Consider the following 17,533-nt stretch of genomic DNA (forward strand, 5'->3'; position numbering starts at 1 on the left):
AATTTGGGCCTCCCTGGTGGGGCAAGGGATTAAGCACCACCCTATGAAGCAATCCTAAGCTTCTGCAGCATGAGTTCATCCCTGGCCAGCCAGGGAGCAACCCACATGGCACAGCAGACCTCTCCTGTCTTGCCCGCTGCTCCCCTCAGCAGTGTATTTCAGTCAGTCTGCCTGTTCTGCTCCCCACTCTGTCTCTGGTGAATCCCCTCACCCCCCACATTTCTGGCCTTTGCCCCAGCTCTTGTATGCATAAAGAAATAAATCTTAAAAAAAAAAAAGAAGTGAGGAATTCAATCCAGGAACCCCTAAACCTGAAAACATAAGTAAATCAGGGATTTCTGTTGCTTCATTGTTTCTGTACTTGTCTGCAACTGTCAGAAGGGCTGCTCATGGGTCTGGGTGTGTATGCAGGTTGAAGAATAACAGCCGCCACACTAAACCTGAGACCAAGCAAGTGTGGTTTTATTGAAGCAAGGGGAAAGAACACTTGGCAGCAGGAGGGGGTCCAAGGGAGGATGCCATTTGCTCCAGCCCTGTCTATGACTACAGACTGTCAGACTTCCTGTTGTCAGATGTGCCAGACTATTGATTAGGCACTAGGTGGTCGGGAAGTTTCGTGGTGGTTGTTTTCTGTTCCCTAATTATCCTGTAACCAGGCCGTACACTAGGTGGGGGCTAGCTCAGCAACATTTCAGCAAAACACTTCTATTTTTCTGGGATCTGTTTTGTTCCTTCTTTCTTATACTGTGTAAAACCAGTGTACTATGTCTCAGCCTTCCCTGTTCCCCAAGTTCTCCTGGTCTCAGTCCCTCTCACAATGATCATTTCAATTCAGGAGATGTCATGTTCTCTCATTCTAAAGTTAAGTGCTTGAAAGAAGAACAGGAGATTTATTAACATTTATTCTTGACTAACAGATATCTATGAAATATAGGCAAAGATTCCTAGCAATGTTTTTTACCTGAATCTAAACTATTAAATTTTTAACATTTGCTAGAAGGTTGAAGAAACTGATAGTGAGTTTCTATCTCCTTTTTCTTTGGGGATATGCAAGAAGCTCCCTTTGACCTCTTTGTAGAATTAAAGGAAACAGTAAGCGGTATTTGGTGTGTACCAGGAGAAGGTCTAAACTAAAAGACTGGCTAATTCAGCCTGAGGCAATGGAGCAGAGAGACTGACAGGTTTGCATTACAAAAAAACGGTACACTAACAGGCTGTGGCAGAACTAGCAACAAGCCTGCAATGGAATTTATGTTAGTTCCTTTGGGAAGAAAAGAAGCCTATCTAAATCCTAGATGAATCCATGATATTTTGTGACCTCGCTGCATGCTGTCCAGAGCCCACAGGCTGTGAAGGGCCAGAGGATGCGTTCCCGGTGTCAAAGGAGCTGGGGGGGGGGGGGTGTTATGGGGGTGGGGTGAGACATCTCCAGCAGCTTTCAGTGTGCCTATGTGTGTGTACACACTAGCAAAACTCTCACTGGCAATTCTAGATGTGAAAAGTGTCTGAAGGAGAGTTCTTTGATGAAGGAGCGGGAAATTGAGGCTTCTGCAAAAGCATGTCTCTTGATGTTCAGCTGGTTTCAAAATCAGGAATAAAGAATTGTCCTTGAGGGAGGATTAGTAGCCCATTTAGGGCAGTGTTTATCAGGCGTGGTGTGGAATGTGTATTGACGATAACTAATAACACTGTATTGGATATTTGGAAGTTACTAAAAGAGTAGATTTTAAATCTGTTACAGGGCAGAGTGAGGGGCACCCCAGGACCCAAAACCTTTCCACTTTAAATGGGTTTTGTCATCTGCCGCATCAGGACAAAATATACTGTAGTGCATAAGACCTGAGATGGAAAGGAACTTTAATACAATTAGTGTGCAATAAAGGGAAGAGAAAGGAAAGAATAGATAAAATAGTTCCCACATGACAAAAATAAAGGCAGCCTTTATATTTGTGACAGGGCAGGGAGAGGGGCAGCCCAGATCCCACAAACCTGTTGTCTCAAGGCTACCAGCAATTACCAGTTACTGCTTAAAGCTCCTCTTTCCTTAACACCCAGGCATACATTTGCTAATTTAAACACTACAGCTCCACAGTTGGCTTGCAAAACCCCTCCTGCAGAGGTCAGGAAGTAATTGAAGACAAAGCAACATATAACTGAAGAATCACTATTGCCTTTAGAAATGCTAATGAGACAACAGAGATCACAAAAAGAAAAAAAGGTCCAAAGTCCTAGCAACAAAAACCTGAGTTTTACAAGAACTTGCCAAGTGGCCTCAGAAGCCATCTTTGATCTGGCCACATGGTCAACGTATTACCTAATCTTTTGAGTAAAACTTGCATAGAACAAGTTCCACAAAATCAAATCTCTTAGCAAGTGACTACAAACAAATTATACACAGACACATGGAATCTTCACAAAGCCCAAACCAGTTTTTTAACAGCAAATCTACATATGAAACAAACACACTAGAGAAAACCAAAAATCACATTTGCGCTTTATGGTAGCCAGTGCCATAGGGAAGCCCAATTTTTCCATGGGGCTGACTAACTGTGAATGGCTCTGTCCTAAATCATGTTGGGTGTCAAATCTGTTACAGGGCAGGGAGAGGGGCAGCCCAGACCCTGCAAACTTGCCTGCTCTAAATAGGTTCTGCCATCTGCCACATCAACACAAAACATATGAGATTTTAATGGGAAGGAACTTTAATACAATTAGGAAACAATACAGGAAAGGCAAAGAATATAGTTTCTAAATCAAGTACCCAAAGTTACCCATCCCATCATGGGTAAAAGTCCATCCATATGGGATTGGCCCAGAGCAAGGCCCCTAAGCCTGCCCCAAGTCTAAAGCATCTTCCAGTGGGGACCCACAGAAAAGGATCAGAAACAGACAGACAAATCTGGAGGGAAAAGAGCAAAATCAAAAACCACCATTGTCACCTCCCCACGGGTTTCTCACCCACATCTGTGTCACCCAGTGCACGACCACAAGGCAAGTGCAGTTTCTTCACGTGTCTCTCGGCTCCATGTGCCTCCTCCAGGTCTCCTTCTGGGTCTCCACCCTGCTTCCTTCCTTCCTCAGTCTCCTCTGCATCTTCTCTCTCTGCTCAATGCCCCCTCCTTTTGGGTGGGGCAGGAAACCTGGAACCTCCCCTTTCCTGGGGTCCACCCTGTTACAAATTGACTTGTGTTTTGATTTTGCTCTTTTCCTTTCAAAATTTCCTGGCCCCTTCTGACCTTCTCCCATGTTCTCCACCAGCAGGTGCCTTAGACTTGTGGCAACATTTTGGGCTTCAGTGGCCCTGCTTTGGGCTGACGCTGTTTGGCTGAGCATGTATCCACGAGGGGACTGGTAACTTGGGGTGCTTCATTTGGAAACCACATTCATTCTCTTCTATTGCACATTAATTCCATTAAAATTCTTTTCAATTGAAGGTCTTATGCACTAAGATCATGTTTGTCTTTATGGAGTGGATGGCAGAACCCATTAAGGGCAAGCCTGTTTGGTGGTCCCGGATACCCCTCATTCTGCCCACTCACATTTCCACATACCTGTATCCTCCATTCCATCCCAACACCTGCAGGGGGGTATTTTGTAAATGATTGTTTTGTTTTCTGCATAATTGATGAGACCTGTTCTGTAAGTTGACATTTGCAGGCCCCTTCTCTACCTCTGGCCACACCTCAGCTCTGCAGCCTGCACGATTGTGATTGTAGAATGCCCTGCCTTTTACAGACGTTTAATGGGCAAAATGTGCACCTAGGAATTCACAAAATATTGTAGCAGAGCTGAATAGTGTTTCAAATGTACTCTTAGATAAAAGGCAAACCTTACATTTCCTCAGGACTTGGTTTAGGATGTAAAATGATGAGAACAAAGCGGCATTTGCATTTGAAAGATTTTCATTTAACTCTTCATTTGTAGAACAGGAAAAGGTATGAAATCATATTCATTCTGTGCTTACTTAACTATGGGTCTTAATTTTTTACATTATTCTTTAGTTTTTGTCTTTGTCTCTTTTTGTTTCCTACATTCTTCTTTTACTTACCTCCAACTTTCTCAAGAATGTGAGGCCCTTTAAGATCCTCAATTACCTGTGAAACCATAAAAATGGTCCCTAATATTGTTGGGACCCAGGAATGCTGAGGGACCCTGAGTTTCTTGCCATCTGTGCAGGAAGAATTCCTGTGGGAGTCAGTATAGGCGAGTTAGAAGGTGAGTGTGGGTGCGATTCATATTCAGAAAGGAGTGTGAGCAGATTCAGAGACTCCCACCTGGGTCTAAGGCTGCTGATGTAATCACTTGCTTAGTTTGAGGGGTCAGAGACTCACAGAGGGGAACTTAATGGGTTTTGTTCAGGTTTATTTAACAAAAGGGGCAGGAATTTATAGCTTGGGATAATAAGATTTGGCCAGTTTTGTTTATCAAAAGCTCCTGACCCCTCACCTCCTATTAAATAGGATAGGCGAGGTTTTATAACTTAGTGGCACCTGCATTGAAATAAACTAGTAGGGTTAGAAGCAAACTAATAGGGTTTGAGTCATTTTACTCTGAAATGTGCACAGCTGTTTTTCAGAAATGTTGGCTGGGGGAAGTAGGGACTGCAGCCTTTGTGCTAAATTCCTGCTCTACCTCAATAAAAACTAATTAAAATAATTATTAAATATGAAAGGCCACCCTCATCATTAACTTTCAAGGTAGCAGTATGTTCTTCCTGTTTCTAAAAAGCATTCAAGATTTCTTTCTTCTGTCTCCTTCCTGACAATCTCTTAGTGAAGTTGAATGGGAGATGTTGCGTTCAGAGAGTGGAATCCTTGGGTTAACTCTAGGAAATGTTTCCCCAGAGATGCCCTTTCAGTAGCTGTAGGGTAAGTAAAATACCAGGCTTTTCTGCCCTCCCTCATTAGGTTTGATGATGGATACCTGCGGTCCTGAATGAATGCCTGATGGCAGGCACCTGGAGTAGGGTGTGGGTATACTTAGGTGGATACTCCTGGGCTGAGAGACTGGGCTTTTAAGAGTGGCATCATGGGGACGCCAGTGGAACTGTAACAGGGTGGTCCCCAGGAAAGGGGGAGGTTCCCTGCCCCACCCAAGGGAGGGTGGAGCTGAGCAGGAAGAGGAAAAGCTGCAGAAGAGACTGAGGAAGGAAGCAGGATGGAGCCAGGAGACCTGGAGGAGGCGCATGGAGCCTAGAGACACGTGAGGAAACTGCGCTTGTCTTTTGGTCGTGGACTGGGTGACACAGATGTGGGTGAGACCCGTGGGGAGGTGACAATGGAATTATCCCCCATCAGTTGGAAGTTCAGCCTTGATAGTTAATTCCTTTGGCAGCTTTTATCTTGATGTTGATTTTGCTCTTTTCCTTCCGGGCTTGTCTGGTTGTTTCTGACCCTTTTCTGTGGGTCCCCACTGGAAGATGCTTTAGACTTGTGGCAGGCTTTGGGGCCTTGTTCTGGGCCGATCCCATATGGATGGAGTTTTACCCATGAGGGGATGGGTAACTTTGGGTGCTTCATTTAGAAACTAGACTCTTTGCCTTACCTGTTTTGTTTCTTAGATGTATTAAAGTTCCTTCCCATTAAAAAGTCTCATGTTTTGTGTTGATGCGGCGGATGGCAGAACCCATTTAGAATAGGCAGGTTTGTGGGGTTTGGGCTGCCCCTCTCCCTGTCCTATTACAGATTAACAGAGGGAGAGAGCAGGAACAGCAAAGAAGCAGAGGCCATGAGAGAAGGCCGGAGAGCACAGAAAGAGTGAAGACTTGCTGTGGGTTGGGAGGCCTGCCAGCCTCCCGGCACCCCCGGCCCCTCTGCCTGCTGTGTACCTGGTAAATCCCAACAAAAGCCTGAAAAAGCCACTGATGGCTCCAGGACACCTCCTTCACCCATCAGCTAGGTTCATAGAAAACCTGCACTGTGACCTTCTGCTGGAGCATCACACAGTGAGATTCCCAGGCAGTTTCTCCATGAGACAGAGATTTTTAGTTGTCCAAAAGGGCAGGTTTATTATGAAAAAGGGAGAGAATAATAAAGACAGAACGAGCTTCCCCCAAAAGGACAGGTTTGCTAAAAGAGAGGTCTGTACAGTTAAAGGTGGGCAGCCTTGGGAGGAGAGCTGCCTCTGCTGCTTTGCAAAAGCTGAAGGTCAGTGAAGAGGAGCAGAGGCCTGGTCACAGGTCACGGGCAGGCAGGAGGGCTGCTGCCCCTTGCCAGTGCAGAAATTGCACTGATATCATTGTCTTCTCTTTGGGAGGGGCTCTTTTCTTTGTGTATCAATAGTTGTTAATTTTTGTTACCCTAATTACTTCTTGGTTGCAACTAGCTTGATGTCTAAGGACTGGGATTGTTCTACAATGGCCCTCAATTTCCATATCCCCCTCTCTGGTTTGCACCTCATGGTACTTCCTATAGCCCTTTGATATTGGCTGTAGCAGTTGGCCCCAAGGAATTTTCATTTCTATAGCTGATTAAATGACTATGTTAATTACTTCTACCCCTACCTCTAGCTCCTGGGAATGAATGAGCCAGGTTTCTGGTATGTGAGGCCTCCTTTCCAAATTTTCTTCTCTTATCCCCCATCAGTTGGAAGTTCAGCCTTGATAGTTAATTCCTTTGACATTGGTGCTGAAGAAATTGGGATAAAAGTCAATGGTCTCATCCTCCTCTTGTAACAGGGTGGTCCCCTCTCACCTTCTCGGACCACGCTGGTGGCCCATAGAAAGGGAGACAACCAAATAAGGAGACCCCGGCATCCCTGGCCAATCAACTGAGTTCGAGTTGCGCCCGCGCCAAAAATGCCTTTCAGTAACCAATGAGTAACTGCCAGCTTGTTTTAAAATTTAAGTCTGCTTGTAACCCTATAAATATCTTCCTATTTCTCGGTTTGGGACTCTCACTGTTAGGGGGAAAAGGATGTCCTAAAGCTAATTCCATGCCCTATAACATCACCATCCACCGCTGTGTTGGTGAGTGTCGTGAGTCCAGACTTGAGTCTGTATTAAACTCCCTTTAGTGCTTGCATCAGCTGTCCTTGATTTCTTGGGGGCTGCGTTCGTTGTTCACGGGCACAACAGTTTGTGAAAAGAGACATAAAAAAATTGGTCCATCAAGTAGATATTTTTGAAAAGACAGAAAATCCTGAGAAAAGCATGTCATTTGCCAAGATGTCATATGCTGTGCAATTAAGGAATACAACCATGTTCTATGAATTTTTACTCTTGTTTGGAAAAAAAAGTCATTGTGAAAGCAATTTTGGTTATTTTTAAATATTGTTTTGACTGATACACCACGAGGAGATATTAGCCACATGGGTCATGGGTCACAAGTTTATAATTGGTACTGAAAGTCTCCAATTCAAATGTATTTGGAGCAACACAAGGAAAATAGACAAAGTGTTTCCCTTTACAGAAGGGTGAATGCTGCAAGCTAGAAAAGATTAAAGTAAATCGATTTAAACTATTCAGATTCAAATGTTTCATTAACACATTGAACAAACAATAGCAGCTTCAATTTAACTGGAAGTAGACAGTGTGAAACTTTACACACATGATGTAAAAAAGATAACTTTTTGGTCACACTTGTCATGGGATATAAATTAACAAGAGAAAGAGATTGGATTCAAGGTTATGTTGAAGATCTAAAAGTAATGCCTGATATTAAGTGCTGCTTTTGTAATAGGGTAATCCCCAAGAGAGAGGAAGTTCCAGGTTCCTTGCACCACCTTAAGGAAGGTGGAGCTGGTCCAGGAGGCTCCCTGCCCCACCCTAAGAAGAGTTGCTGGGGAGGGAGTGGAATCTGGGAAGACAGAAGGACTGAGAGAGAAAATCTGGCTGAAGAGAAGTGTTGAAGAAAAGAGATCAATCAGGAAGAGCACCTGGAGAAGGCACAAGGCGCAGAGACTTGTGAAAAAGCTGTGCTTGCTTCTTGGCCTTTGACTGGTTCCAGGGACTTGGAGAACATGGAAGGAGACACTTGAAACAGACCTGGGTGAGAGAGGGGTGTAAGGATTGGTGTGATAAAGAGAAGGAGAGCCAGGCCAAGTTTCTAACAGGCAGAAACTTTCCTGAGCCCGTTGTGGGGGGAGATGTCCTTTTATAGGGTGAGGAAAGGTTAGGAGGGAAACTGGGTATGCGGAAACTAAGTTTTTTTGGGTGGTTTCTGGTTGATTGCTATCAGGTCCTGTTTGTGTCCAGTTGAGGCCTCTGGTTCCAGGAGCTGAGGCAAAGGTGGAATTCCCTCTGCAGTTTCAAGGGCCTCCTTGTGCCTTGGCAGGCCCCCTGCACCGACCTTACAAGGGGTAAGGAGGCTAAAAATGGCAGCCTTTATATTGATTTTGCTCTTTTCCTTCCAGACTTACCTGGCCCCGTCTGCCCCTTTCCTTTGGGTCCCCATCAGAAGGTCCCTTAGACTTGTAGCAAGTTTTTGAGCACCCTGGCACTCTGCATCCTTCTTGGGCTGGTTGAGTAATTAATTTCAGATAGATTACTAGGGAAAAAACAACCCCTAAAGCCAGTGAGGCAAATTGAGGGTATTAGCATCTTGACCAAAGGAAGGGAATAGGGTCAGGGGCTTTAAGCATGGAGGAAGAAAACTCCCCTAAGGAGAGGGTGTCTCATGAGAAAGACATGTTCTATAATGATTTTTTTTTGTAAGATTTATTTATACAAGAACCAGGGTACAGGTCAGAGGCACAGAAGGGTGAGAGGATTCACCAGAAACAGAGCGGTGAACGGAACAGGCAGATTGATGAAATACACTGCCGAGGGGAGCAGCAGGCAAGGCAGGAGAGGTCTGCCATGCCATGTGGGTTTCTCTCTGGCTGACTGGGAATCGAACCCGCGCTGCAGAGGCTGCGGACAGCTTCACAGGGCAGCGCTCAACCCTCTGAGCCACGGGGGAGGCCTTCTGTAATGAATGATGTTTGCCCTACCGCAGAGATAGATTTGGGCCAAAATTATAATTCTGAGTAAGCTCCTCAAGTTTTCATTACAAATTCAGTTTTTTAAGGTAATTAAAGGAGGATAAAATTTCTCTGCAAGGCCTCGATTGACCTCAGCTCAAAATAATTCACATGCCTAAGTGGCACATGTTAGAGAGGTCTGCTCTGGATATCTCAGGAGGCAATGTTCTCTAAACATTTGGAGAGGAATATTCTTAACATCTTGGGGAGGCCAAACCTTCATGTGACAGAAATCATTGTGACTCTCACCTTTCCATTTTCTGGTGTGTTTTTGGCCATCCCCAGAATCTCCAATCAGAGGAGGAGGTCCCTTCCTCATCAACTGGCCAAAGAGGAGTCAATTCAAGTAGAGGTAATGGTCTCCTGCAGAATAAACATTCAAAAACTATGTTTTGAAGTGAATTAGAATTCACAACTAAGAACTAGCATAGGAGATAATATATAATACAAAAATTAATGAGTGGCCAATGTGTACAGTTTGCAAAATCTTTAGATGCTTCTACAGCTGAAAGTTAAAAAACAAACAAATGAAAAAACCTTAACAAAACCAGTAAATCGCTATTTCCTGAAGGAGATGTTTTATAACATTTAGAATGTTGAAGAAAGTACCAAATTATTTCTGAAAGACTGGTTTTTGCAAACAGTCTATCCTGGGGGCTTCAGCCTAGTTTGGTCTTTAGCCTAAATAGCCTGAAACTGCCTCAGGAAAGAAATGCCTTTAGCTTTCCTGCTTTCATTATCCTGCCCGTAGGCTGTGTTAAAAGAAAAAGGTAGCCTCCTAGTTTGCTATTACTTATAGAAAGTTTGACTGTCTGGTCATGTAAAAAAAAGCACAGGGGACTTGTGCTGGTATTGCTTCACATTTTACCTTTTCACATTAAAAAAAAAGCCAGCAACTCACCAGGTGCCTATCAAAATGATGAGAGGACTCCAGGGCAGGAGGCTCTGTTGCTCCCCATGTGCACTTGTGAAGTTTGCCTGTTAAAGTAGCTGCTCAATAAACACTTGTTGGCTAGATGTATGTGCTATGGTGGCCTAGCAATATATTGAGATAGCATTCTAGAAACATTTACCAGCTAAGCAAATTATGACATTATTATTATACAGCCCTGCATACATTTTTTTTATTTCCTTTGAAAAACTCCTCACACCATTTGACATTATAATCAATACATTTCATAGTTGCCATTTCAATCAGATTTTATTTTTCCATTCTCCTAAACTGATTTTTATTAGATTATGAAGAATGATAAATAATAAAGTTAACAAATTTTGCTGCAATCTGTTCATAGTCCATTACCACAGCTACAGCCTTTTATATGGAGTTATAAAGGCCTTTTCCCAATTAATGACCATTTGAATTGATCACTTGGTGCTTTATCAGCATATCTTCTTCTTTCCAGAATTCTTTCTTGAAATAAACACCACAAAAATGAAATCTATGTTATATACAGAACATGAACATTCAGCATATTAGATTATCTAGTAAAACATAGGGTAGCAAATTTATGTAACTTTCACAGCAATTTATTGAATATTTACTGAGTGTCAGGCACTGTATTAATTGTACATGTTCCTCTGTTCCATTTTCCTCATAGGCCTTTAAGTAGGTTACATCAAGTCCGTTATGTAGGAAATGATACTAAACCTAATGAAATACCTTTTCCTTAAGGTATGTAACTAGTCAGTGGCTATAATGGTTAATTTTATTTCTTACCTTGATTAGACCATAGTACACAGACATTTGGTAAGTCATTATTCTAGGTATTTTTATAAAGCTGCATTTGGATGGAATTAACTAAAGGAGTAGACTGATATATTACTATGGCTAATGCAGATTGTTCTCCATGATGAGGGTGAGACTCATCCCAGTAGTTGAATGACTTAAGAAAAAGACTGAAATCCCCAGAGAAAGAAGGAACTCTGCCAGCAGCCTCACTGCAGACTCAAACTGCATTTCTGTTAGTGTGTAGACTGAGGGGCAATCAAAGATCCTTGAACTTTGCACAGTCTAAATAGGTTCTGCCATCCACCACATAGAGACAAAACATTTTTAGTACATAAGCTCGTCAATAGAAAAGAACTTTAATATGATTAATGTACAATAAAGAGAAGAGAGGATAATCTTTTTTTTTAAGATTTTTTTTATTTTTGCATATAAGAACTGGGGTATAGGCCAGAGGTGAGGGGGGTAAGAGGATTCACCAAAGACAGAGTGGGAAACAAAAGCAGGTGAGTCTACTGAAATATACTGCTGAGGGAAGCAGTGGGTGAGTCAGGAAAGGTCTGCTGTGCCATGTGGGTAGCTTCTTGGCCGGGGGATCGAACTCATGCCACAATGGCTGGCAATAGTTTGATAGTGCTTAGACTATAACCCCTCCGCCACCAAAGAGGCCCAGGATAATCATTGTCAGTTAAACACCCAAAGTTACCCATCCCCTTGTATGTCAATGATCAGCCAGACAGGGTTGGTTCAAAGCAGGGCCACTGAGACCCAAAGGGTTGCCTGAATTCTAAGGTACTTCTGGCAGTGAGCCATAAGAAAGTGAGAAGGGGCCAGGCAATTATGGAAGGAAAAGAGCAAAATCAGACCACAAGCCAAGATAAATGCTATCATAGTCAGTCTTCTCATGGGTCTCTCACACTCAGGGTTGCTCTACAACAACATGACTTCCAAATGTCTCCTTCCATGTCCCCCAAGTCTTTCGTGCAAGCCCAAATCTGAGGAGCAAGCATGGCTTCTTCATGTTTCTCTGCTTCATGTGCCTCCTTCAAGTCTTTTTTCTAAGTCTTCAAGTACTTTTAGCTTCCCCTTGTAGCTCAGCTCCATTCTTCATTAGATGGGAGAGGGAGCTTGGAACCTCCCCTTTGTAGATTACACTGCTAGAATTCATTCCTGCAGTTCCATTCTGGCAGCCTACTATGAAAATTTTGAACTTGCCAATTTATAGAATCATGTGGCTTTTTAAAAATAAATTTCTAGGGCCTCCCCGGTGGCACAGCAATTGAGCGCTGGGTTGTGAAGCTGCCTGCAGCCTCCGCAATGCTGGTTCGATCCCTGGCCACCGGATGAGGGTCCCACATGGCACGACAGACCTCTCCTGCCGCTCACTGCTCCCTCAGCAGTGTACTTTGTCAGTCTGCCTGCTCTGCTCTCCGCCCTGACTCTGGTGAATTCTCTTACCCTCCTGCACTTCTGACTTGTATAAATAAATAAATAAATCTTAAAAAAAAAATAAACTACACAGATATGTTAAAAAAATAAAATAAATTTCTAAATAGAAGTCCAATTTTTTTTTTTTTTTTTTTTTGTATTTCCCTCTAGAGAAACTTAATTGAGTAGCCGAAGAAATTTAAAACAAGAATTTTCTGACTAGTTTGAGATTCCTAGAATTCTGGTAACAATAAAAATTTAAATGATGCTGCTCTATTTTTCTCCTTAAATATGTACTTATCTTTCTATAATATGTGTGTTTGTCAAGCTGACATCTTTTTGCTTCATGACCTATCCCCCATGTCAATTCACGTTTCTCTGGTCTCTTGTCAGACACACAGCACCTCCAGACTGGGGAAAGACAGTGATTCTGGCCAATTGGAATAGTACATTGTCTGATCACAGTAATGGGGCTTTCCTAGATCTCCCAGGTAAGACAAATTTCCTTCTAAAATTTGAAAAAAAACTATGAAGTAAAAAAAAAAGACTGAAAAATTATTTTCACTGAGAACAAATATAAACACTTACATTCCCTGAGGATGCCTGGAAATAAACAAAGATGACAGAGAAGTAGAAATACATAGAACTCCTAGAGCCAACCTCATTTAGCCTCACTTAGATTTCTGATATTATATATTCTGAAAGTTGAACTAATTTATCATTAGGTTCAATTAATTTTGTTTATGTTATCTAAAAATAGAAGAACTTAGGTTAAAATTTAATTACAGTAATTAAAAGAATAAATAATTTGTAACTCAATTGGCAATATTTTGTTTATTTTTATTTGGTAAGTTTTGCAATACTCATTTGTTCTGACAGGCATCACCATGGGTGATAGTAGAGCACAGACAACTATTATATGCAAATAACCATTTACTTATTTGTTAGAGCAATAGATTAAATTTATCTTCACAGAAGTATATTTATTATCCATGATAATTACAGATACACATAATCGTCCATCTCTTTACAACCATTTTGTTTTTCAGATATTATCTCATTCACATATTCATGAAGTCCTCTGAAATAGTTTGAATGGTCATGATGGCCCCCAATGCTGATGATGAATTTATTTCAAGGTTTTGAATAACTTAATATTACACAACTGCTTAATAGCAAATAAAGGTTACATAATCCAAAGAATACCAAAAATGCAGAGATTATCACGTAGCCACTAACTACAAATGTTGAATAAGTACTGTTGTATATTTATATAAATGTATATGTGGATTTGTGAGAGCTATTGTATCACATTTGTGTAGATTTGGTTCAGATTAAAAATACCTGTTTTTTTTCTAATTATTGACAATTAAATATTTTTGACCAAGGAAAGTAGTGTGCAGAAGATTAGAAATGGATGGGTTCTGTAGTAAGAAGTTACAGGAGATAATCTGAGAACAAAATAGAATTGTATAGGGAGAGTTGTTTATTTTTTTAAATCCAGTGCTATAGAGAGAAAAAGATAGGAAAATAGAAAGTCACTGATGTTTCAAAACATTTCCTACTTTTAGTAAATACAGAGATCTGAATCACATTAGTTGTGGGAAAATGAGGATTCATCTCAGAATAAGTGTTAAATAAGTTCTAAAGCATACAGCAGATACACACAAAAGGCAATAAACCTTTAATAAGGGAATATTGATTATTATATTTTGAAAAATTCTTTCTCACTAGGTAGAGATGTTAAATTTTTTAATAAAATATCTTTCTTGAAAGATAGCTCTATAATTGGAAGAATTTTAAGCCCTAAGGGCTACTGGATGAATACAGAGAGTTAAAGTTTTTTATTAGTCAAAAAAAGACAAGGTGTTTTGGACTGATGTTTTGAATATTATGAAGATTCTATAAAAGGTGATTCTAAGATGAATTTAAAATATGCTTTTGGTATGGCCTCTGTAATGAATATACATAATAGGGTATGATAATATATCTAAATGCCTAGATACATCTAAAGGAAATACTGGGTATTCAGAATAATTATTTCACAAACTGGTATTGTTCCAATTAATCTCTGAAAATTAAATCTGATCATGCTCAATGCTACTAAGAAAAAAAAAAATTCAGGTTTTCTTTTGCTAACAGGATGATATCTAAACTCTTTAAAATCTGCTATCTTACTCAATCCAGTCTCATCCTCTAAGAATGCAAATCTAGTCACTTCAATTATTACCACAATTTCTTAAATTCTGTGGGACCTTTACACTGATGCTATTTTTTACATCCTATTTTATAAAAAATACCCTGCATTCTTTTTGTTTTTGCCTAATCCTAATTATCCATCAAGGCCTTGCCAGCTGAAAGCTGACTTCTATCTTTAAGCCTTTCTTGGCTTCTACCTTGTTTACTTTCATTTTATTTTACTCATAATTTCATATTATATTTTTCTCTCTGTACTATAAATATCTGTTTATTCCTCTTTTTCTAATAAGATAGTGAGTTCATATAGACCTAGTTCCATGCATATTTAACATTCATTTTCCTGATATTGAGAGTGTGACTCGGGTATAACAAATACTCATTATATTTTAAACATTCAAATAAGTGAATGAATGAATTACAAATTTTTTCTATTTTTGGCGGTGTATTCTATTAGAAGAAGTCAAATAAAGAAAGAGACAAAATCTATGTATAAAGGATTTAGATACTATTACCCATTGTGGAGCAAAGGAAATACATTTAGAGATTGTTCCAGACATAAAATGTAACTGTCATTTCTTCCATATACAATCAAGTACTCTTTTGAAGGTTTTTGAAGATTTCCATTTTGTCTCTCAAGATAAAAATGGAATAAAGTGAATTTTATTCTAGCTTGGGCATTTTGGGAACGTCTATTTTTAATCAAAGAACTTAGATTTTCAGTAAAATAGAAGTCCAAACTTATGTGATGCTAATTTGTCCATCAATTCACTTTATCTCCAGTTACACTAAAATTATCCTGATAAAAATACATATTAAATCATTAGTTTATATAAATTATAGCTCAAAAAATACTACTAATAATAATGCATAAATTTGACTGTATTAAAATTAATAACTTCTATTCATCAAAACACACTGTTGAGAAAAAGTAAAAGGCAACTCACAGAGTAGGAGAAGATATTCTCAATGAATATATACAACAAAAAATATTTCTCCAGAATATTTAATGAGTTCCTGTACATTAAAAAAATAAGACAAATCAACAGAAAAATATGCCAAAACTTGAATAGGCTCTTCAAAGAGAGAAAACTATGTGGTTAAAAACCTTATCCAAAGGTGTTCAGTTCTAATAGCCATGAGGAAATGTGAATGGAATGTTCTTTCATACTATACTGGAAATAGAATTTTAGCCAGTTTTTTTCATTCTTGATCAAATGGTTTGGAAAAAAACTAATATGGAAAATACATAATTTTATATTAGGAAATGATGATAGAAGGTATAATATTTCAAGCAACAAGCTTATTTGAGCAAAACACCCTTTAGAACATTTTTTTATTAATGCATACAAGAATGAGGGTACAGGGTGCAGGCTAGAGGTGTGGTGGTGGGGTGAGAGAATTCACCAGAGACAGGGTGGGGAGCAGAACAGGCATATCTACTGACATAAACTGCTGAGGGGAGCAGTGGACCAGACAAGAGAGGTCTGCTGTGCCATGTGAGTTAGCTCCATGGCTGGGGATTGAACTCATGCTGCAGTGGCTGCCTAAAGCTTCATAGTGCTGAGACTTAACCCTTGTGCCACCAGGAAGGACCCAGAGCAAAAATAAATACTGAAATCTTCTTCATTTTGGTAACTGAATACTAGGTGACTTGGTAAGATTTGTTCCAAGCAAGTGATACATTCTGAGTTAATCATCCTCCAATGTTTGAATAACCTTCATTTGTGAAATGATATTAAAATATTATCTAGTACCTGTATTATTTTTCTTTTTCCTGGAATTTTAGTTCAGTGAGAATTATATCTTTTCTTTGAAGTATAGACTGATATATTGAAGTTAAATGTCTTAAAAGATGATTTAACTCACCTTCCATATGTCATTGGAACTCACATAATCACCAAGGGGAAGGGAAAAATAATCAATTTCATTGGTATATCACAAAAATACATTGAAAAGTTTTACTTTGACAATTATAAAACTTTGCTAAAAAAATAAAAAGAATTATGGAACAACAAGAGTTCTTTCATCTCTGGATCCTTTTCATGAGAAATCTCAAGAGAAAGCTCAGACTGCTATTTCTACATTCATCTAAAGGGGAGGAAGAGGACAAAGAATTGAAGGTGATTTTAGCAAGATTTCAGGCAATAGCACTGGTATTAAATGTTGAAGGCAGAAGGGCTACAATGTCAGGGAACTTGTAAAGATATATGAATCTATGTCTTCATTAAACTTTGAGCTTAAACTTTTTAAAGGTTCAATGAAATAGTTTTTTGCTGTGTCTCTTAGAAATCATGAATCAAATTACTGAAAATTTGGATGTGATCAATTTTTAAAAGATATTTCCAAAACATTTACCATATACATTTTTTTAAGACTTATTATTGCATACAAGAGCTGGGGTGCAGGCCAGAGATGCAGGTGGGTGAGAGGATTCACCGGAGACAAAGCAGGGAACAGAACAGGCAGACGGACTGAAATACACTGCTGAGGGGAGCAGCGGGTGAGAGGAGAGGTCTGCTTCGCCATGTGGTTTTCTCTCTGGCCGGCCGTGGATTGAACTCGTGCTGCAGAGGCTGCGGATTGCTTCATAGTGCGGTGCTTAACCCCTTGCGCCACCAGGGATGTCCATCATATGTATTTTAAATGACAGCGGCACATCTTGTGTCTAACCCTAAGATAATAAATGGCATTTTAAATAGGTATGCTTAGCTTTGAAGCTGGTCACCAGGGGTTATAAAGTGGAAATCAAAGCAAAACAATGGTTTTGAAAAAATATTCAGAAGACTCTGAAAAGACTATACTTTTAGGATTTTAGACCTTACTGAAGACCTTGAAGAATGATGCCCAAACTTTTCTAGTGCCTGCTCTATATTCCCTGTCTTTGAGAGTTGTGTTTTATTTTACCTATTTAACAGAAAATGGAAAGTTATCTTAGACTTCTTTATCTTTCAATACCTGTAATCAATGAGTTACTCCAGCAATAATTAGAATTTCTGTGAACTTTCATTCCTTATGGCCTCCATGAAATCTGTCATTTACTGGATTTTCCTAGTGGCTGCTTGAAAAATTGGAGACAAACTTTTGTCAATATCTTGTATATGTTTAATCCATAAAATATAAGTTATAACTTCCTATGAACACCATTTTCTTTCTTACTCTTAGGTTCTCAATGTCTCATCTTCTTTATTTATGACATTGTATATTTTAAATTATATCCAT

At 39.9% G+C, this 17,533-nt stretch overlaps 1 long non-coding RNA gene across 3 annotated transcripts; it reads left to right on the forward strand.

Annotated features, from left to right (window-relative positions):
• The first annotated feature begins 5,041 nt into the window (after positions 1 to 5,041).
• LOC129144740 (uncharacterized) lies at positions 5,042 to 13,389 on the forward strand. Of its 3 annotated transcripts, none has more exons than XR_008549242.1 (3): positions 5,042 to 5,202; positions 12,509 to 12,606; positions 13,165 to 13,389. It is a non-coding gene; the product is annotated as an uncharacterized LOC129144740 (long non-coding RNA). The 3 variants fall into 3 exon arrangements; XR_008549244.1 differs by lacking the exon at positions 5,042 to 5,202 and adding an exon at positions 7,686 to 7,988; XR_008549243.1 differs by lacking the exon at positions 5,042 to 5,202 and adding an exon at positions 9,256 to 9,313.
• Positions 13,390 to 17,533: the final 4,144 nt, after the last annotated feature.

This window comes from Talpa occidentalis, unplaced genomic scaffold (genome assembly GCF_014898055.3).
Source record: "Talpa occidentalis isolate TD23 unplaced genomic scaffold, MPIMG_talOcc4v2.1 talOcc4.6, whole genome shotgun sequence".
NCBI lineage: Eukaryota > Metazoa > Chordata > Mammalia > Eulipotyphla > Talpidae > Talpa > Talpa occidentalis.